The sequence below is a fragment of the Scyliorhinus canicula genome, chromosome 22 (assembly GCF_902713615.1).
Source record: "Scyliorhinus canicula chromosome 22, sScyCan1.1, whole genome shotgun sequence".
Classification (NCBI taxonomy): Eukaryota; Metazoa; Chordata; class Chondrichthyes; order Carcharhiniformes; family Scyliorhinidae; genus Scyliorhinus; species Scyliorhinus canicula.
In genome coordinates, this window is record NC_052167.1 from 14,754,741 (window position 1) to 14,778,342 (window position 23,602).

A 23,602-nucleotide genomic window follows, 5' to 3' on the forward strand; every position below is an offset into this window, starting at 1 on the left:
AGGCTGTTATACCAGGCCTCAGAGGCTAGTGTAAGGACGAACAGGACAACATCAGATTACTTCAGACTGCAACGCTGGACAAGACAGGGTTGCCCTCTCTCCCCACTGCTGTTCGCGCTGGCCATAGAGCCCCTGTCAATTGCTCTGAGAGCTTCAAGGGACTGGAAAGGGCTGGTCTGGGGGTGGGGGGGGGGAGGAACATAAAGTCTCGTTATACGCAGATGGCCTGCTGTTATACGTATCAGGCGCAGTGGCAGGAATCAATGGTATCACGGAAACCCTGAGGGAATTTGGCCGGTTTTCAGGATATAAATTGAACATGGCTAAGAGCGAGTTGTTCGTAATTCAGGCAAGGGGGCAGGAGAGTAGGCTGAAGGGGTTGCCGTTCAGGCTGGTAGGAGAAAGCTTCAGAAACTTGGGGATACAGGTGGCACGGGACTGGGGCAAGTTGCATAATCTCAACCTGTCCCAACTGGTGGAACGAGTGAGGGAGGAGGTTCGGAGTTGGGATGCGCTCCCGCTGTCACTAGCGGGGAGGGTGCAGACTGTTAAGATAACGATTTTTCCGAGATTTCAGTGTCTCCCCATTTTCATCCTGAGGTCGTTCTTTAAGAGGCTGAATAAAATTATCCTGGGATTTGTCTGGGCAGGGAAGTCCCCGCGGACGAGGAAGGTGACGCTCGAAAGGAACAGAGGGGAAGGGGGGCTAGCGTTGCCAAACTTCAGCAACTACTACTGGGCGGCCAACATAGCGATGATAAGGAAATGGATGGTGGGTATGGGGTCGGTTTGGGAGGCTGCTTCGTGCAGGGGCACCAGTTTGGCAGCCCTGGTTACGGCGCCCCTGCCGCTCCCGCCAGCACTGGAATTCCACCAGCCCTTTAGTGGTAGCACCTCTTTGGATCTGGGGCCAGTGGAGGAGGCATGTAGGGGAAGTGAGAGCATCGATGTGGACCCCAATCTGCGGCAATCACCGATTTGCCCTGGGGAACATGGACAGTGGGTACCGACTGTGGCAGAGGGCGGAGATTGCGAGGGTAGGTGATCTGTTCTTGGAAGGGAGCTTCCCGAGCATGAGGGCGTTGGAGGAGAAGTTTGGGCTGGTGGGAGGGAATGACTTTAGATATTTACAGGTGCGGGGTTTCGTGCGCAGGCTGGTGTCATCCTACCCACGCCTCCCGCCAAAGGGGAGGCAGGACAGAGTATTATCGAGGGGGGGGGGGAATGGATGGATGGAGGACGGTATTTGGGCAGAAGTTCTGAGCAGAGTAAACACGACCACAACATGCGTCAGGCTCAGTCTGATCCAGTTCCAGTTTAAGGTCATGCAATGGGCCCACATAACTGTGGCCCAGATGAGTAAATTCTTCAGGCTGGAGGACATGTGTGCCAGATGCGCCGGTGGGCCGGCTAATCGCATGCACATGTTCTGGTCATGCCCTCAACTCAGGGGGCACTGGCAGGGAATCGCGGACATCATGTCCCAGGTTTTGAAAACTGGGTTGTTAATGAGTCCTGGGGTGGCAATCTTTGGGGTGTCGGAGGACCCGGGAGTCTAGGAGGAGAAGGAGGCCAACGTCTTGGCCTTTGTTTCGCTGGTAGCCCGCCGTCGAATACTGTTGACATGGAGGTACTCAAGGCCCCCGAAGACCAAAGTATGGCTCCCGGACATGGCGAACTTTCTTGGTCTAGAGAAAGTTAAGTTTGCCTTGAGAGGTTCACTATCAGGGTCCGCACGGAGGTGGCAACCGTTCATTGACTTCTTCGTGGAGAATTAATCGTCAGCAGGGGGGTGGGGTGTAGCTAGGGTAGAGTAGAGCAGTGGGTGGTTTAGACAGGTCCTTGTGAATGTGGAGTTGTGGTTTGTACGATGCGTTATTTGCTTTTCTTTTTTTAAAAAGTACTATACAATGTCATTGTCTTATATGCCAAACATACCTCAATAAAATTGTTTATTAAAAAAGAAGACAATGGCCTCTCAAACATTCATTTAACTCATTATGGCAGAGATATGGCAGCACGGTAGCACAGTGGTTAGCAGTTGCTTCACAGCTCCAAGGTTCCAGGTTCAATTCCCGGCTTGGGTCATTGTCTGTGCGGAGTCTGCACGATCCCCCCGTGTGTGCGCGTTTCCACCGGACTCTCCGGTTTCCTCCGACAGTCCAGAGATGTGCGGGTTAGGTGGATTGCCCATGCTAAATTGCCCATAGTTTCCAAAAAGGTTAAGTGGGGTTACTGGGTTAAGGGGATAGGGTAGAGATGTGGGCTTGAGTAGAGTGCTCTTTGTAAGGGCCGGTGCAGACTCGATGGGCTGAATGGCCTCCTTCTGCACTGTAAATTCTATGATTCTATTATTCTATGATATTATCAGCATAGAACACAAAGCAAATTTCTAAACACTAGATAATCATCCTTTGTTGAAGACAGTGTGGCAATGTTGAGTCACATGACCTAGGCCTCTGGGCTTTTCGAACAAGTAATATTGCCGAGCTGGGCTGAATAGCTCAGTTGGCTGTTTAACATCTGACTAGCAGTCCACACAGAAGGACCTCTACCCCCATTTACCCTGCCACTGCTGGAAGTTCTTTACCATCACCTATAAGACTGATTTCATATTTGTATGCCTATTTCTTTGTATAAATTCAACACCACTAGAAAAGTGAATTATCCAGCATTGGTTTTCAACCCATTGAGCTCACTGAAATGGTACTCTAGTTGACTTCAATTCTGGACACTTAAACCCATGTGAAACAATGACTGGAGCTCTCTGGCCATTGGAATTCCTTAGTCTCACCACAGCACACACCTGCTTGCGGGTTTCCCAGCTGCATGGGTTGGCTTCTGTGGGAAATCCCATTGACAACTAGTGGGAGTATAGAATCCCACCAACAGTGAATGGTGCGCCATGAAGAAACACACAGTTGGGGGACCGGAGAGTCTCGCCCAATATTTCATTCTCTGTGATCTCTGTACTGCGACTCTTTCCTTGTTCTATCTCTCAGTTTATTATTGAAATATGACGGAGACATTGCGAACGCTATTTTTTGCATTTTGAGCATGTGCAAATAAATTAATCCATGGAGTTCACTCTCTCTCAATTTTGATTTGCAGCTATTAATAGAAAATTGGATCACACCAAAACAGAGGGGTTGGAAAATACACCACTGCTTACAAAGAGGGAAACAAAATAACTTTCTTTTGGCCATTTTTGTTTTAGGGGAAACATTTTTAGGACAATAAAAGTCTGTCATTATAACATCCAGGTTCACCCCTGAGAAAGGATACAAAGAGACTTTGGAAGGTTTCAGTGCAGTCAAGCAATGGAAGATAGCTGTCGAGAATGCATCTATATTGACCCAGTTTGAGTAGTTCAAGAAGTCACGAAGATGTGAGGAATCAAGGGAGGTGAGGAAAAAGAAGAGTTGTTCACACATACCAGTTGTCTTTGTCCAATATGAATTGGTTCTTGCCATGATCATATGTTTTTGCTGTATAGCTAATGTGTTCTATCCCTTCTAATATTTCTAATATTAAACTCAGTTGGCCCTGTTTAAATAGGTTTAGTTACACAGTATAAAAAATGAATACCTGCTTCCCAAGTGCTCGTGATTCTTTCATTTAAAGCCCAGCATTCATCCTCTTTCAGTGAAGTGGAATGAAGAATGGAAGTAAGGCTCCAGCAATTACTAAGATGTTCAAAAGTATGAGTATAATGAAACTTGGGCTACCAAAATAATCAGACATCTCATTACAGTTTTAAAGCGTGAATGATCAATGGGGCAAACATTAGATTTCCACCACCATTGCTCAAATGCTAAATATGCCTGCTTGTTCATGTGACAAAAAAAATACTTTGCTCAGAATTTGCTAAGTCACAAAGATGCCTTTCAAAATTTAAAATGAGATCTTCATAATCTAGCTTGCAAAAAAATTTTGAATAATTCAATAGTAAAGTTTTCAGTCAAGTATGTAGGAAAAGATTTACATATGCAGAAATATTTGTATCCTAAACATGGGCAGTGTTTCTTGGATCAGTGAGAATCAAAACAAAAATATATTTGTCTAATGCAGAATATAAGTATTTGTAGCTGGTACCACAATAACATTTATTCTACAAGATTACTTTCAAACATCATAAATTGTACCACTCAACCAAATTTTATACTGCCATTAGCATAATCCTCCAGTCAAATTTGTATGAAAGCAGAAAGTGCAAAAACACAACTATCCCAAGCACAAATACTTCAATAAAATTAAATATGAAATGTTAAATAAAAATAGCTCAAAAGGTATCAAAAACAATTGTGTATTTGAAATGATCATCCAACTTAAAATTATTACCTTTAATACCAGTACACCAACTGAAATACTATACATAAATATAGTCATGTTCCCTCCATAACATAGGATGCAAGATGTAAAGTAGTTCCACTGCTTCTTTCATATTTCTAGTAAAGTTTGAAACCTATCTTTTAGTCCATCACTCCACAAATAAAATGTCACATAAATTATGAGGCGCAAACGGATCAAATCCAGCCTGGAATAATTAGATAAAGATTACCTTGACAATAAATGATGCGAGACAGTCTCAAGTCCCAGTTCAGCTAAATCTGCATTAGGAGTTCACGGTCATTGAAGTGGAGAAAACTTGAACACCATGCAATCTTCCGTGGTATAGCTGGAGCAACTCATTTTATTTCAGGGCTTGTACATTTCTTATACATCGTATACAGGACCATTAGACAGGAGAGCAAAATTAGGCAATTCGGCCCATCGAGTCTGCTCCACCATTCAATCATGACTGATATATTTCTCATCCCCATTCTCCTGCCTTTGCCCCGTAACTCCTGATCCCCATTAAAAAAAAACTATATTCATTCCAAATTTCAACCTTTTGCATTTTACAAAAAATATGCACGCCCAACACACTAAACCCCCACCCAACATGATCCCCACCTTCTCCCCCCCTCCCCCACCCCCAAACAGTCGACGGTAACCGACTCTCCAAAATGCAGTATGAACAAACCACAAATTTTGTGGAACACCTCGCTCACCCCCCCCCTTAGAGCAAATTCCAGCAGGTCCCACCGCCACCCCGAGGTCCAGGGCAGATAAGCTGACCTCCACCCCTACAAGACCCGCCTGTAAGCAATCAGCAAAGAGAAGGCTAAAAATCTGCCCCTGCACCGGTCTGCAACTCCGGCTGGTCTGACATCCTGAACATGGCCTCCAGGGGACTAGGTTCCACATCTATGTGCAAATCCCCTAAAATGGTGTTGAAAACTGACCTCCAGAAACTTTCCAACTTTAGGCAGGTCCAGAGCATATCCACATGATAAGCAGGACCCCTCCCACACCGCTCACAAGTGTCCTCAACCCCCTCAAACAGCCGGCTCATCCTTGACTTTGCCATGTGCGCCCTGTGTACTTCCTTCAACTGCATCAGCCCCAGCCTCGCAGATGAAGTCGAGACATTCACCCTCCGCAGCACCTCACACCACAATTTCCCCCTCCAATGCCTGCCCCAACTCCTCCTCCCATTTCATCTTGATCCTCTCCGTGGACACCGTATTCTCCTCCAAAATCCTCCTGTAAATCATGGAGATGACCCCAACCGCCCCGCTGACAGCACCTCCTCCAGCAACTGGGAGGCAGATATTAGTAGGAAGGTTGGGAAGACCTTCCTCGCAAAGTCCCTCACCTGCATGTACCGGAAATTGTCCTCGCACGCCAGCCCAAACTTCTCATTAAACTCTTATTATGAGCCAGGGTTAGAGAACACCAAAGTATATCATGGAGTTCACCTGGCCCACAATGTTTAATAGATTTTGGATATGGGGAGCACAGGGGCCCACTTTACAGGTGTGATGCAACAGAGATCTAAAGTATGTTTAAACAAAAACATTGATTATTCTATGAATCCAGATAACATTTTGAAAACAAACAGTAAACATCTTATCAACTACCAACACTGATAATCCCCACAGATATAATACTCTATAGGTAACCCTTAATAACGTTCCTAATGGATTTGTGAAGGGCAGGAATCTGATGTCTAATATTAGATGGCTTCTTAATGTTATAATGATGCCAGCAGAGGGGGCGGGGTTGAAGTGGCAGTAGCCATGGGCGTGGAGAAGGCTTTCAACCGGGTGGAGTGGAAGTACCTATGGGACATTTTAGGCATGTTTGGGTTCGAGCAGGGATTTGTGGATTGGGTCCAGCTGTTATACCAGGCACCGGTGGAAAATGTAAGAACCAGCCGAGTCAGGTCAGAATACTTTGGTCTCTGTCGAGGTCAAAATCATGGAGGTACCAGGAGAATTTGGGCGATTTTCAGGCTGCAAGTTAAATATGGGAAAGAGCGAGATGTTCGTGATCCAGGCATGGGGGCAGGAAAAAGGTCAGTAGTGTGGGTCAATTCAGGGGTTCGCCCGGAGATGGCAACCATTCATCAATCTCTTCAAGGAAAATTGAACGTCAGCAGTAAGGGGGGGGGGGGGGGAGAAAGAGGAAGGAAAACAGGAGGCATAGCAATGTTAGATAATGACAGGGAACTTACTATATGGGAAATTATGAGATAGGGCAAGGGTAGTAGACACAAAGCAGCTTCCAGCTCAGAACGAAAGTAAAAGACAGAATCACATTCCAGCTCCACCCACACAATGATATCACTGCAGCTATTTGATAAACACCTAGAGACCCACACAGGACATTCTTACAAGCTAACAAATTGCCCTCCCAGAAACAAATCCTTCATCTCCCTGATCCCCCTCTCCTCCAAACCCTGGTACATCACATCCATCCTCCCGGGCTCAAATCCGTGATTTCCCCGATTGGCATCACCTTCAACCCCACTCCCAACCTAAAGTGCTGACAGAACTGCCTCCAAACCATCAGCGTGGCCACCACCATTGAACTTCCTGAATACTTGCCTTGAGCCAACGGAGCGCTGCAGTTGCCAGCGCCCGCAACCCTGACACTTAATGAATTCCCCCTTAGCTGTTCTACTTCAATAACAAAATCCAATTAAACCAAAACAACTTTCTTCAAGGGCGTGGCCCAGCACACTATTTAAAAAAAAATTTAGAGTAGCTAATTATTTTTTCCAATTAAGGGGCAATTTAGCATGGCCAATCCACCTAACCTGCACATCTTTGGGTTGTGGGGGTGAAACCCACGCAGACACGGGGAGAACGTGCAAACTCCACACGGACCCAGGACCAGGATTTGAACCCAGGTCCTCAGCGCTGTAGGCAGCAATGCTAACCACTGCGCCACCGTGCTGCCTGCACTATTCTCACTTGAATGGGACTGGTCCTTTTCCCGAGATTCTAATCCAGTCTCAAACACCAGATTCAAATCCGTCCGGAAAACAACTATATTTTTAAAGTTTGCCACAACTAATGTGCTTTTTACTGGAACAGCTCTTTAAAATGAAAACATAGAAAGACAGGGAAAAACACTTCTTTCTCCTTCTGAGTCCACAGCTGTCAAACGAAACTGAAACCCCCTCTCATCTCACAGCCACAGCCTAATGTGCTACAAGTCACATGATAAAGAGACTAAACCTTCCTTAAAGGGACATTCACTGACAATACATAGATACATAGAAGATAGGAGCAAGAGGAGACCTTTGGCCCTTCGAGCCTACTCTGCCATTTTTCACAATCATGGCTGATCATCCAACTCAATAGCCTCATCCTGCTTTCACCCATAACCTTTGATCACATTCGCCCCAAGTGCTATATCTAGCCGCCTCTTGAATATATTCAATGTTTTAGCATCAACTACTTCCTGTGGTAATGAATTCCATACGCTCACCGCTCTTTGGGTGAAGAAATGTCTCATGTCTGTTCAAAATGGTATACCCCGAATCCTCAGACTGTGACCCCTGGTTCTGGACACACACACCATCGGGAACATCTTCCCTGCTTCTAACCTGTCTAGTCCGTCTCTATGATATCCCCCCTCATTCTTCTGAACTCCAGAGAGAACAATCCTAACCTAGTCAATCTCTCCTCATATGAGAATCCTGCCATCCCTGGAATCAGTCTGGTAAACCTTCACTGCACTCCCTCGAGAGCAAGAACATCCTTCCTCAGAAAAGGAGACCTAAACTGCACACAATATTCCAGGTGTGGCCTCACCAAGGCCTTGTATAATTGCAACACATCCCTGCTTGTACGCGAAACCTCTTGCAACGAAGGCCAACATACCATTATCCTTCTTTACCTCCTGCTGCACCTGCATGCTGACCTTGAGTGACTGGTGCACAAGGACACCCAGGTCCCACTGCACACTCCCCTCTCCCAATTTACAACCGTTCAGGTCCCTTCCTGTTTTTGCTTTTAAAGTTAATAGCCTCACACTAATCCAAATTGTGCTGCATCTGCCATTGATTTGCCCACTCGCCCAACCTGTCCAGATCATGCTGAAGGATCTCTGCATCCTCGTCACAGTTCACCCTCCCACCTGACTTGGTATCATCTGCAAACTTAGAGATGTTACATTTTGTTCCCTCATCCAAATCATTAATATATATTGTGAATAGTTGGGGTCCCAGCACCGATCTCTGTGACACGCCACTAGTTACTGCCTGCCAATTTGAAAAGGTTCCATTAATTCCAACTCTTTGTTTGTCATAAAGCCAGGGGAGTTCAATGAGCTTCTTAAAAGTCCTTTATTTCAGCAACAGCATCATACATGCACCGGGTCCTCGTTCCTTTTTAGCTGGCTCTACAGCTGCCGGCCTTTTATGCTGGTGCTGGGTTAACTCAGTATAATTGAGCATGGGGAACAATCATTCCCAGCTGGAGAGTCCTGTACAGGTTATTACACACCTCCACCCCCAAAGTCCAAAATCCCTCGCAAGGACAACCTTTGAGGAGGAGAGTATAGAAGAGAACCAAATGGGTGCAAACCCCACAGCGACCGGGCAACAAGTCCAAAAATAAAACAGGTTAGTTTGAATAAGACACCACCGAATGGGGAAGCAAGGGCCGGCGGGTACTCCACCAAGCATGCAGGTCCGGCACAACCACCATCACCAATCTCACAGGAGGGGGTGAAGCTGCCAACAGTCGAACCCGGGGATGGCGCGCATCATGGCATCGGACCTATCAACCCAAGGCCCAATCTGCATGGCATGCCTTCCAGCCACAGAGGGAACAGGTTTGGGGGTAAGGGGGGGGGGGGGGGGGGGGGGGGGGGGGGGGGGGGGGGGGACGGACATCAGACAACGTCCCATAACTACCAAACGCCCCTTTATTGGAAAAATAAATCAGCCACTTGAAAATTTTACCTAAAACTAAAGCACCTGCCTAGGGAGCTGTCGCTCCGACATTCTTACAGTGCCTCAACACAGGCAAATAAACCCACAGCGCAATAAAAAAAAGCGCAGCAGGGCTCCGTGCAAGTTGCCACAGGACCAGAAGTCAGATTTGGAATGTCCAGTCAACTCAACGCCAACAAAGTCTCGAGGCACAAAACCTGCAGTCATACAATAACTGTCAGCTCGCATCCCAGAGTCCGAACAACCGCAGAACAGTCTTCCAAACACAACTCCGCACTCACGATCTGAATGATGTTTCAAAAAGGGCGGCGACCAACTCGAGAATGGACTCCTCAGTGGGCCACTCTGCCAGCATCACAAAACAACAATAGACAGAAACGGACAAAACACTACGCGACCAACACCAGAAGTCATTCACAAGATACCGCGTCCGGTACTGTGGGACAGGTCAGACTCCAGATTGCTCCCAGCGGACACACTTCACAAGCCAGCAGCAAAAACTCGACCCGACGCTCGCCTTCCATGACATTACAGGCTCTGGGGGAAAAAAACACAACAAAAAAAAAACACTGTACCTTAGTCCACACATAAAAACAAATTCCAGGGAGGTAGTTCAGCCGAACAGCAGCACACCGACAGCTCCAATTCATCATCGTCGCCAATGTGATAAAGCGAGAGGAGTCCAGCAAGGTTCTTAAAAGTCCTTTATTTCAGCAACAGCATCATATATGCACAGGGCCCAGTTACCTTTCAGTGGGTCCTCGTTATTTTTTAACTGGCTCTACAGCTGCTGGCCTTTTATGCTAATGCTGGGTTAACTCAGTCCAATTGAGCTTGGGGAACAATAATCTTCAGATAGAGGAGTCCTGTGCAAGTTCACCTCAATACACTTCCCCTATCCCATGTGCTTTAATCTTGCAGAATAATCTCTTTTGTAGGGCTTTGTCAAACACCTTCTGAAAGTCCAAATATACCACATTGACTGGCTCCCCCTTGTCAACTGTACTAGTTACATCTTCAACGAATTCCAACAGATTTGTCAAGCATGATTTCCGCTTCAAATCTACAATTTCCTGTCTTCTGCCTACTCCCTTCTTATTCCAATCCTCTGGTACCCTCCCTGCCTCCAGTGATTCCTGAAAGATCACCACCAATGCCTCCACAATCTCCTCAGCTATCTCTTTCAGAACCTTCAGGTGTAGTTCATCCAGTATATGTATGAATGGCACTGTGATATATAGTTATCTTACATATGGGATTTGCTCCATGTACATGACATTGAAATTAATTGCATGTGAGCTCAGAGTAGATTAAAAAATATTCCCAATAATTATGTAGCAATACGGATGACAAACAGCTCAGCTCTCATGCCAATAACACCCAATTTGAGACATTCTGTTCTGAAACGATTTCTAATCTCCAGTATTTGTTTTGATCTGAAATCTTAACAAAACAGTTTGATTTCAATAATTAAGTGGTCTCTCTTTCACTCATTGAACAAACATCATGTTTGCTGATTCATTGTCCAGACACACACCTAAAAACCTTCATCACCCATTTAGAACTGAACTACAAAGTAGAGCGAATGAAAACAATATTTTAAAGAAGGATTATTTATTCACAGTTGGAAATATCTGCAGTCATGTACACACAATAAATAATACAAACAATTTGTAAATCATCACTTCTTCATGAATTACACAAATCATAAAAAAAATGCAATGGCCTAAACAATTGTGTAATACGTATCTCAACCTGGAAGGATAATTTCATGGTTATGCATTCCTGTCAATATTATTCCATGGCAGTGACACAATAGCAGTCTTTCAGTCTTAAGAGACCACTTGACTTACTAACACTGTTTATTCTATTCAGATCATAACATTTTAAGAAGGATAGTGGTAGTTAAAAGATTGTACTTCAATCATCGAACTAGATGACTGTCAAATACAGAAAAATGCATTCTCATGTAGTGTAGCATCTGCTTGTTATTCACTATAAAACAGTAATTTCTTGTTTCTTTTTAATTATTGATGTTTCTTTTTAATTATTTATCCTCATGTGTATCACTGAGAAGGTAGTGGTGGAACTTTTTGAAATTCTGCAGTTGGTGAGAAATTCCTTATAATTATTAGATTCACATAATGAGACTGACGACTGACCAGGCAAGGAGAGCAAGTTTCCTTCCTTGGAGAACATTTACTGAATTCAGTTGAGATTTCTTCAATCAAATATCTGACACCAGATGTTTTTTTAAATGTCCTGATGTTTAAAAAACTAAATTCAAATTCCCGGGATTACTAGTCTAGTAACATAATCAGCACACTACCATATCCATTGGTACAAGAAAGTGTTTTTTAAAAAACCTCTCCAAAGACAATGGAGACTGACCAGATGCTACATTCCACCAAGTGGGATGTAGAGAAAAAGATACTCAACCCCCTGAGGAACATAGAAGACCCCATCTCCTACTCACTCAATACCCATTTGGAACTTATTTTATGTTTCAGAAATGAGGCACCAAATGCTGTTTTAAAACAATGACTGAATCAGACTGGGGTTAAGTGTTTCTCTGGTATCTATAGAGTACTTTACAGGATTGTTGCCAAGCAGGAGGGGAATCAGGATGATGCTTTACTGTAACAGGTTAAGAAATCATTTGCCCACTCTGTCTGCCCCTCTTTCTCAGAGGTATTCCACCTGAATTTGCAAAATTATCATCCTGAGAAAAGAAATCTACTGCAAACTAAGATGTGTTGGGATAATGTGGAAATCTGCTCAATACAACTTTGGGCATTGAGCAACATGCATTGATTGTAATATTCCAAAATTCCCTAGATTCTGGAAAGTTCCCAATGGACTGGTAAACTATAAATGTAATGTTCCTATTCATGAAAGGAGGAAGACAGACCAAAAGCAGAATAAAGGAAAATAGAAAGCTATAGGTCACTTACATTAACACATTGGGAAACTGTCATTGGGAAAATTAAAGAATACATTATTAAGGTGGTAACGTGCTTCAACGACTACCATCACGCCGTGGCCTTGACATCGATCATTACAAAAAGTGCTTCGGTAGGTTGGTCATGAGACACATCAACTCCATACTCCCAGAGTGCCTTGATCCACATCAATTTGCATACCGCCACAACCGGCCCACAGCGGACACTATCTCCCTGGTCCTACACTCATCTTGGAACATATCGACAACAAGGACTCCTATGTCAGACTCTTAATCACCTTCAACACCATAATCGCAGCCGAACACATTAAAACTCCAAAACCTAGGACTTGGCTCCTCCCTCTTCAACTGGATCCTCAAATTCCTGACCCATAGACCACAATCAGTAAGGATAAACAACAACACCTCCTCCATGGAAACCTCAATACCGGGATGCTGCAATACTGCATACTAAGCGCCCTACTACACTCCCTATACACACAACCGTGTGGCAGAATTTGGCTCCAACTCAATCTACAAATTTGCTGATAACGCGATCGTAGTGGATCGGATCTTGAACAACAATGAATCAGAGGACAGATTATAGAGAATCTACTGGCGTGGTGTAACAACAGCAACAGCAATCTCCCCCTTAATATCAGCACAAATCTAAGGATATGGTCATTGACTTCAGAAAGCAAAGCATCATACACACCCCTGTCTGCATCAATGGTGCCGAGGTGGAGATGGTTGACAGTTTTAAACTTCTACGTGTGCACATCAACAATCTGCCCTGCTCCACCCACGTCGATGCTTCAGCCAAGAAAGCACTACAGCACCTATACTTCCTCAGGAAACTAAGGAAATTCGGCACGTCCACCTTGACATTCACCAATTTTTACAGATGCACCATTGAAAGAATCTGGCTGCATCACAGCCTGGTATGGAAACTGCTTGGCCCAAGACCATAAGAAATTACAGAGCGTTGTGAACTCAGCCCAGTCCATCACGTGAACCTGCCTCCCATCCACTGACTCAGTCTACACTTCCCGCTGTCTTGGGAAAGCGGTCAGCATAATCAAAGACCCCCTCCCACCCGGCTTATTCATTCTTCCATCGGCAGGAGATACAAAAGTCTGAGAACATGCACTAACAGGTTCAAAAACAGCTTTTTCCCCGCTGTCACCAGACTCCTGAATGACCGCTTATGGATTGAACCGATTTCTTCACACATCCTCTATACTGAGTAGTACTACACTCCATATGCTCATCCGATGCCTATGTATTTATGCATGTCCTATGTTTTTCATGTATGGAATGATCGGTCTGGACTGCATGCAGAACAATACTGTACCTCGCTCCACGTGACAATAAATCAAAAGGTAGTAATAGGCCACCTGGATAATCAACATAGTTTTATGAAAGGGAAATCATGTTCGACAACTTTATTAGAGGTATTTGACGATGTAACATGCAGGGTGGATAAAGGGACACCTTTAGATGTAGAGCATTTGAATTTCCAAAAGGCATTCATTAAGGTGCACATTAAAACTTACTGAATAAAGTAAGAGTCCATGGTATTGGGGGTAATATATATGAGCATGAATAGAGAATTAGCCAACTAACTGAAACCCAGTTGATTAAATGGATTGGTTTCAGGTTGGCATAAGTGCCACAGAGATTAGGCTGGGGCCTCAACTATTTACAATCTTATAGTAATGATTTTGATGCAGGGACCGATTGGATTAAACATAAATTTGGTGACGATACAAAGATAGATGGGAATACAAGTTGTGAGAAGAATGCAGAGACTCTGTGAAGGGATATAGATGGGTTAAGTGAATGTGCAAAAAATTGACAGATGGAGTATAATGTGGGATAATGTGAGGTTGTCCACTTTGGCAGGAAATAATTATTTAAATGGGGAGAGAGTTCAGAATGTTACTGTACAGAGGAATCAAGAGTGCCATTGTACATGAATCAGAAGAAGTTAGCATGTAGGTACAGCAAGTAATTAGGAAGGCAAATGGAACTTGACCTTTTTTGTAAGGGGGTCGAGTGTAAAATTAGGGAAGTCTTGCTACAACTGTACAGGGCAGAGTACTGTCTAAAATTTTGGTCTCCTTACTTAAAGGGAGATATACTTGCATTGGAAGCAGTTCGGAGAAGGTCCACTAAGCTGATTCCTGGAATGAAAGGATTATTTTATGAGGCAAGGATGAGCAGGTTCGGCCTATATTGATTTTGAGGTTAGACGAATGAGAGGTGATCTTATTGAAATATAAAAGATTCCAAATGGCTTGAAAGGGCAAATGCTGAGATATGTTTACCGTCATGGGGGAAACTAGAACTGGGGGCACAGTTAAAAATAAGACTGAGATGAGGAGGATTTTCTTCTTTTAGAGGACGATTAGTAGTTGGAAATCTTTTCCAGAGAGCAGTAGAGGCTGGGTCATGGAATATATTCATTGTTGAGTTACACAGAATTTTGATCTCCAAGCAAGATTATAGGGGAGTAGGCAGAAAACTGGAGTTAAGGCCATGATCTTACTGAAGTAAACAGCAGGTTCGATAGGATGAAGGATTTATTACTGCTTCAATTTCATCTGATCTTTAAGCTCATTAATGCTGATTGCAGTTGAATAGACACAATGTGATCACACAGAACTACTCAGATCTTGATATGATGTCATATACGATATGAGCTGGTGTCATAGATAACTCACTCTTCATAACAACATTGCCTTTTCAATTTGATTTTAAAAGTAGTGCAGCAATAATAAAAAGCTTATATGCTTCTTCCAGTCATTATAAAATACAGATTCTCAAAATAAGGAACAATGCAAAGTCACTTTAAAAAGTCATTTTTAGAAAAAAATGAATGAATGAATTGATATTCATTTCATGTTTCAAGTAATTTATTGCTTTGCTTTCTTCTTTTGAAGTATTTTGGCTCATGCAAGGATATAATGTGCATCAACATGATTTTAAAAAAATGTAAGTAATGGCATCAGAAATACCTGTGATGAGCAACTTTACAATCTAGGTCCTGCACTTTCATCAATCCTCTTTGTGTGTTGCTTATTATATTTCTTCAAGGTACTTTCATTTGATCACCTTCAATGGCTTCTTTCTTTAAAATGAAGCTCATGAAAAAAATAACAAGAACTGTCACAACTGTCCCCACTCTGACGGCTGCCTAATACCGAAGACTAAAATCAATGTTTTATATATGGAGATTCCCACTGGGATTAGCATTTCTAACAAAGCCTGCAGGATACATATAAAAGTTAAGAATTATTCCATTTACCAATCTTGTCCAAATAGAATACTTCAAGAACAGCAAATAGCTGGTCAAGAGGTTCCTTCAGTTTTCCCTTATTCCATAGATAATACAGTCAAAACTCACTTTTGGGAAAACCTGGATGCAAATGCCAATGCACACCATGGTTTCACTCAAGGATCTCAATTGTAATGCAATATTTTCTCTGTACAATGCAGATAAGTGATTTTGTTGACAAACCTGCCGACACGCAAATCGAATGGCAAAATGCAATAGTTTGCCTTCAAAAGACAGTCCTTTTTCTAGTTTGATTACTTTTTGCACTTATTTATTCAGCTCGTGGTATTGATACGTCTATACCTTAATGCACATTTTTCTTTTTTGACTCATCTTGATGAGAAGTCATCCTTCAATGTTTGCTATGTTAAATATCTGCTGACAGACTGCAGTTCCAAGGATAAGCTTGCTCAGTAATACTGAGTCAAAGACTGCATGAAAATAATACTGACACATCTATGACAGAAAATGTATTTCAAGTTGTATACAATTCTTCCAAAAGCATGCCAGATGATAACTTTATCTTCTTTAATTATATAATCTTCTTTAATATATAATAATAGCCAATGCACCAAGAAGTTGGGAAGTATCTCAATACCAACAATCCACAACTGTAGAAGGCTGGAAGTCAACAGGTTACAGATTGAAAATTGCCCAACACTTATCTGGGTTAGCGATAAAATCTACCCCTTGGGAAAAAGAGAGATAATTTTAAGTTTAGTAGTTCTGGTAAAACTGAATACAATTGTAACTGAACAGAGCTAAGATTTTGCTAACAATTGCAAAATAATTCTATGAATATATTAGGGAAGAGATTTCTGTACAGTAATTTATTCACATCTGAATCTGACCCTTACTTTCTTTGGACATCACAATGTGCGACACCCTCAGGTGCACCTGCAAATAGTCTTAAAACACAAATTACCAAATTTAGGTTATAAATAAGAATTACACAAAGAGCAGAACATATTGATCATCCGTTGTCCCTGGTAACTTGAAAATCTGAATTACTGCCAACAGCAAAATTAAACAAGTATTTAGTCCAGGCCACGCTAAATTGCCCCTTAGTGCTCAAAGGCTAGATGGGGTTATGGGAGTAGGGTGGGGAAGTCAGCCTAGGTTGCACGTTCTTTCGAAGGGTCGGTGCAGACTCAATGGGCCAGATGGCCTCCTTCTGCAATATAGGGATTCTATGATGATGGGGGTTTTTAAAAAAATAATATTATACATGTTGCATCTCATATGAAAATGTAATATTCATCTAGCTCCAATATGGCCTGCTTTAATTTTATATGCTCCAAAACTCCACAGGACTGCTCAATGTATTGAAGGCATTCAGTTGTGCAAATATATTGTTATCACACCCTGGGCAAGTGCACAGTCAATTCCAGCCCCACTCGTCCCCGAGTCACAACACAAGTGAATTAACCAATAATTCTTATAAAAACACCCAACATCTTTGTCCCTTGCCTGTCCAATAATTACAGTTACCAAGTTTGTAAGTTTAAACAAAATTACGGTTTATTTATAAAAAGAACAAATATGAAAGACGAAGCAAATACAGCTGAACAACAAGCTAATACCTGACCCCCCTTTAACTGTTCCACCCTCTACCCACATACATACAAGAAAGACAAACACAGAAGGGTGGAAAGGGGTACAAATAATAAGGATTAAGGTCAAAGGTTAAGAGTCATGGCTTCAGATGATGAGTTCTTTGGTGCATTTTCTTCACAGGATGGAGTGTGCACTAAAGTCTCTGGTATACAGTCTGTAATGATCTTCCTTGCAGTTAGCAATATCTTACTTGTACCTTTTCCTGGAGAGGCCCCTGGCTTCTCTTCAGCCTGTTCTGCAGAAAGAGTCATCTGATTCTGGTCTCTGCTTGCATCAGCCTGTTCTGCAGAGAGAGTTATCAGATTCTGGATTCTGCTTGTATTAGCCTTTTGGGCAGAGAGAGTTGATTCCAACAGTGACCTTTTGGTGAGAATTACCTGGTTCTTTCTGGAGAAACAGTGAGAAAAATAGAGGTTTTCTCCCTTAGCTGCCAAAATGAACCTGAAAACTAGGTTTCTGAACCACTTCTGTGGAAACAGATCCAATTACAACCTGTTACCAGGCAGAGCCCCGCCTTTTAGGCAAATTCATTGGCCACCAGCCAAATCAGTCAAACCGAGTCAACACTGATCACCTCTGCTACGGAAATCCTCTGCTTGCATTAAAAGCACAGGCCACAGCTTCCTTCTGCTTGAATTAAAATGGCAGGCTGCTTTGAAGACATGTCCATAAATCATCCATGGATCAAAAATGTAACGGCAAAAATAAAAGGGGAAATAAGGGAATAAACAGGAACAAACGGGAAGAACCCGTATAATAGTGATGGTTGAGTAAACATATATTTAATTACGCAAGGGGTGTTGGATACACAGTAACATCATCACTTGGAAGTTCCCCTCCTGGTCTGAGGAGATCTTCGCCTCAGAACAGATAGGAAGGTATTGGGGATCAAAGTGAGACTTGGAAGCCTAGGTGTCACCACGTAACAAGGTGGGAAATGTTCAGTCGGCATTTTGGTTGTAGCTTCACCCGTGATGACAGGGAGTCCGAAGGAAGCACTGCAGTTAGCACCTGAAGTGCCGATTGAGAGGCATGTGGTAGCTAAGAAAACTCACTGGACGGGTCAGAAAGTGATGTTGATGAATGTTGAGTATGTTTCAAGTGACCATGATAGTGAACCAGGTCCTGAACATTTTCAGACTGAAGGTGATCGTAAGGATGAGAAATTAGATGAGAGTCTTGACTTTGATTCTCATTTTGAGGTACTGGTAAACAGTTGTCACAAGATGTTGGTAAGGAGTCAGATGAAGGTTTTGACTTTGACCTATGTCACCATTAGGAAGTGATGATGAATAATTGTTGCCAGAGTGATAGTAGCAAGGAAGAGTCAGATGACAGTCTTGACACTGATCTTGGGTCTGACTATGATGCAATGTTAGATAGCTGTACCTGAGTAAACGTGTCACCAATTGAGCTTGGACCACTGGTGAACAATCCTTCCAAAGCTGGTAAAGGAGTTATTAACCTGGAGGAGGCAGGTGAATTGGACTTGCCAAAAGGTAGTTTGTTCCTGCTTCTTAAGTTAGGCCCATTGCTATTTCCTTCAGGTGAAAGAAGTTTCAGAGCAGGCTTGCTTGTAGGGAAAGTATACCTGACTGCACAGCAGCAATTAGTCAGGACGAGGACGGCAGGGACTGGGCTGTGATACCAAGCGGGCGGCTGGTCGACCCACATCTTCGAGGTAGCAGAAGATGAAAGCCTGGATGGTGAAGTGGTTGGCCTGGCCACCAATCCTTCTCAGGATAAAAGTAAATTACTGTGGATGCTGCAATCTGAAACCAGAAGAGAAAATGCTGGAAAATCTCAGCAGGTTTGGCAGCATTTGTAGAGAGAGAAAATAATGAATGTTTCGAGTCCAGATAACCCTTTGTCAAAAACAATTGTCAAATCCTCTTCAGGAATCACGAGGAAGGTGGTTGGCAAATCCTGTGGTGGTTCTGCAACTACCAAGGAAGAGAAAACCCAAACTGTTAACGGAGTCAGCGATGTCCCATGCTCCGATTCCGACAGTGGAGATACAAGCGGTTACATAAACTTTGATGAGGAGGTAAAAGCTGCCACCATAGTAATAGAGCCAATTGGATCAATCAACTTTTGAGAGGACCAACCTCTCAGCTGCCCTTGTTGCTCATGGTGGCCCTGTGAAGGCCAAGAGAGAATGTATGGCTGGTGGGGTTGTGAAGAGTATCGGAACCCACTACTTCATTCAGTGTTAGAACATAGAATATAGAACATGCACTGCAGAAGGAGGCCATTTGGCCCATTGAGTCTGCACTGACCCACTTAAGCCCTCACTTCCACCCTATCCTCGTAACCCAATAACCACTCCTAACCTTTTTGGTCACTAAGGGCAATTTATCATGGCCAATCCACCTAACCTGCATGTCTTTGGACTGTGGGAGGAAACCGGAGCACCTGGAAGAAACCCACGCAGACACTGGGAGAACGTGCAGACTCCACACAGACAGCGACCCAGCGGGGAATCGAACCTGGGACCCTGGCGCCACAAAGCCACAGTGCCATCCACTTGAGCTACCGTGCCGCCCTAAAGAGGGACAGATGAAGTGAGAGATCTTGGTGTACAAGTACACAGGTCCCGAAAGGTAGCAGTTCAAGTAGACACGGTTGTTAAGAAAGCATATGAAATGCTCTCCTTCATTGGTCGAGGTATAGAATATAAATCTAAAGATATCATGTTGGAATTGTATAAAACATTGATGAGGCCACAACTGGAATAGTGTGTGCAGTTCTGGTCACCACATTACAGGAAGGACATTATTGCTCTGCAGAAAGTACAGAGGAGGTTTACAAGAATGTTTCCAGGGCTAGAAAAGTGTAGCTCCGAGGATAGATTGGATAGGTTGGGGTTATTTTCCTTGGATCAAAGAAGGCTGAGGGATGACTTCATTGAGATGTACAAAATTGTGAGGGAAAAGTGATACAGTGGACAAGATAGAATTGTTTCCCTTGGTGGAGAATTCTAGAACCCAGGGGACATAGATTCAAGCTAAGTGGCAGAAGGTAAAGAGGGGACATGAGGAAAAACATTTTTACTCAAAGGGTAGTAGGAGTCTAGAATTTGCTGGAATTTACATGGGGGGGGGGGGGGGAGAAGAGAGAGATATGCAAGGATTTGCCCATTTAATCTTGGTTTCCCATGTGTATTCCTTGATCTTTGTTATTCTCTGCTATTTTACCTTTTGGAGCCTTGTCAGTTGCTGAAATTTATGCCGTTCATAAAGTTGGTGTGGAGGCTGAGACCCAAAACACTTTTTTTAGTTCCTGGATCATACCAGGTATGGAACATTCAAAGTTGGATAACGAAGACTGAAATAGCCTATACTCATGTTGCATGCCTAAATGTAAATGTATCTTCATGAGTAATGTTTAGAGTGGAAATATTTTAGAAAATGAAGCCATCTTTTCATATTGCTCTTTCATTTCTTAAGGGGGAGCTGTGATGAATGTAGGAATTTGAGAGATATATTGTATATATTGTTTATATACCTAGTGCAATAATGGTTAAAAACCTGGGTTAGCGTGTGGGACAATCCTACTCGTAGTCTAGTTGTAGAAAACCCTCTAAGTTTTTGTAGAAGTTCACCAGATAATCAGGGAAGCTTGTTAGTGTTATGTGAAGGACAGCAGTAGACAGGTCTAGAGAAGGTAGCAAAGGAGTATCGACAAGCTGGAAGGGAAGCACCAAGGATCACTCCGTTAACTATCCCTGGTGTAGACCTCAAAACCTTTGAACCACCAAAGCCACCTCCATCTCGGCTACAAACACAGAGACTACTTGTTCCGTTAGAAACGGGGGAGCAATGCATGTTGCAGAAATACGCAAAACTGTTGCGGTTCACAGAGTACCAAGGAGAGTCTGGGAAGTCGACGGCCGTGTGGAGGACAAATCAGTACCGGGCGTTCTGGACTTATCCAGATGGTTTTCTCCTTGTGTTTATTGAGACCTTTAAACATGAACACAAGATTGTTTGTTGGAGCTTTTTTGCAACCATTCAATGTGAAAATAGTACATATTCTAGGAAAGGATAAGGTAATAAATGATCCTGTCACGTGTTTAGAACTTATTTGATTGCTAATGTATGCAGAGAGGGTTTGGAACTTGTATAATGGGGGCTAGTTTAGATCTGTATGTATTGGGATTGTACGTCTTACATACCTTATAGGGAAACATTTGTGTCCTGACGTTTCATTCTTGGGGGGGGGGGGGGGGGAGGAGATATGTAAGGATTTACCTATTTAATCCTGGTTTCCCTCGTGTATTCTTTGATCTTTGTTATTCTCTGCTATTTTACCTTTTGGAGCCTGGTCAGTTGCTGAAATATATGCCCTTCAGATGGGCTACACTTTCAGTTTTTAAACCATTACGGACCCCCATTATCAGTGCTATTCGGACCAGCCAATTTGAGGATGTTCCGGAATGTTCTGTCGAACTGAGCCAGGCTCCGTTTTGTAGAGGAAAGCACACTCAGGGTACAGGCAGGAAGAGGCACAGTTAATCTCCCCCTCTCCTGATGAACACTATTGATTAATAAGTTTGAAGAGATATTTTATTTATCTCTAGTGCCTTGGCAGTTGAGAGAGCATTCTAAAGCCTACAGATTCTGGTTGAAGACACCATTAGGAGATCGCTGGCTAAAAAGACCGCAACGTCATCAGCAAAGAACCATCTCATAACTCTTAATCCCTGTTATTTTTTTTTACCTTTCCCCCATTTCCACTGTGTCTGTCTTGTGTCTGGGTGGAGGTTGGGACAGGATTTTAGGAATAGGTAGATTGGTCAACGATTCATATAATTCATCTTTTCCTCTCATTATTAATAAACAGTTTATTATCATTTTTATTTATTAATCTTCATCCTGGAGCCCATTGGAGAAGTCGAGGGCCACAATATCGACACATTTATAAGAATTATTTGTTAATTCACTTATTTTGCAACCCGTGTCGAGGGGGGCAGAATTGACCATGTGCTTGCCCAGGGTGTTGTAATATAAATAAAAAGGTGCTGTTATGGGAATAGATGTATGGGTCCTTGTTATGCATGGTTTTTTTGTGGGATATGTGGAATATTCCATGTTCCAGTCCTAGACTTAACACCACCTCCCCACCCCACCTCACTATTGTCGAGCACATTGATTAATGCCACCATGCTCTCACCCTAAATTGGAATGTCAAAAATTTAACATCCAACATCAACCATTCTCTTTCCTTCAGCTGGTCCATCTCAGACTCTCCCATTTCCTTCCACTATTATTTTTATCTAATTTATTCCATGGATATGGGTGTCGCTGACCAGACCAGTATTTATTGCCAACCCTAATTGTTCTCGACAAGGTGCTAGCTTCTTGAACCGCTGCAGTCCATGTGGTGCAGGTCCATCCACAGTGCTGCTAGGAGGGAGTTCCAGCGTTTTGACCCAGCAATATAGTTCCAAGTCAGGAGGTTGCTGTTTTACAGGGGAACTTAGTTTGGTGTGTTCCTATGCATCTGCTACACTTGTTCTTCTAAGCAGCAGACATTGTAGGTTTGGAAGCTCCTTTCAACGTTTTGGTGAGTTTGAGTGGGATAATGGAAGGAACGCCGGTGGTGTTGGTAAACATGTGCATCTTGTAGATGGTACTGTTGCCAGTGTGCATTCGAGGTGGAAGGGCATAAATATTGAAGCTTCACACTGCTGCCAATGTGTATTGGGCGTGAACGTTGAAGGTGATCATTTGGTGGCAGTCAAGTGGGCTGTTTTGCCCTGAATGGTACTGAGTTTCTTGAGTGTCATTGGAGCCACAGCAATACAGACAAGTATTCCATCACACTCCTGACTTGATGATGGTAAACAGGCTTTGGGGAGTTGGGAAGCGAGTTACTCACCAAAGAATTCCCAGCCTCTAAGCTGTTCTGGTGGCCTCAGTATTTATATGGCTACTCCTGTTCAGTTTCTGGTCAATGGTAACCCCAGGACGTTAATGGTGGGGGATTCACTGATGGTAATGCCACTCAATATCATAGGGAGATGGTGAGACTCTTGCCTTGTTGGCAGTCATTGCCTGGTACTTGTGCAGCCTGAATGTTACTTGCCATTTATCAGCCCAAACCTAAATGTTGTCAAAGTCTTGTTGTAATTGGACATGGAATGCTTCAGTACACGAGGATTTGCGAATGATGCTGAACAATGTGCATTAATCAGCGAACATTCCCACTATTGGCCTTAAGATTATTTTGTTTGGACAACTTCCGAATGCGGCCATGGCGTGAATGTCGCACACAGAGCAGCTCCTGCTCAAAGGCATAGGAAAGAGCTCCTTTTACCCGATACTTGGTGTAGCTTTGACAAAGAGGTGTAGTTGATAGTTGGAGGAGTAGTTTCCCCCGGGAGTGGCATGTCCGCTGGTTACCA

The 23,602-nt window shown here is 43.3% G+C and overlaps 1 protein-coding gene and 1 long non-coding RNA gene across 4 annotated transcripts in view; one reads left to right on the plus strand and one right to left on the minus strand.

Annotated features, from left to right (window-relative positions):
* lrmda (leucine rich melanocyte differentiation associated) overlaps window positions 1–23,602 on the minus strand; it is a 1,080,961-nt gene that overhangs the window by 899,513 nt on the left and 157,846 nt on the right. The gene's annotated exons all lie outside the window — the stretch shown is intronic.
* The window catches only part of LOC119956195, a 31,734-nt gene continuing 16,856 nt past the window's right edge, over window positions 8,725–23,602 (plus strand). The window contains exon 1 of the long non-coding RNA XR_005458603.1: window positions 8,725–8,962. This is a non-coding gene — a long non-coding RNA (uncharacterized LOC119956195). The remainder of the gene's footprint in view (window positions 8,963–23,602) is intronic.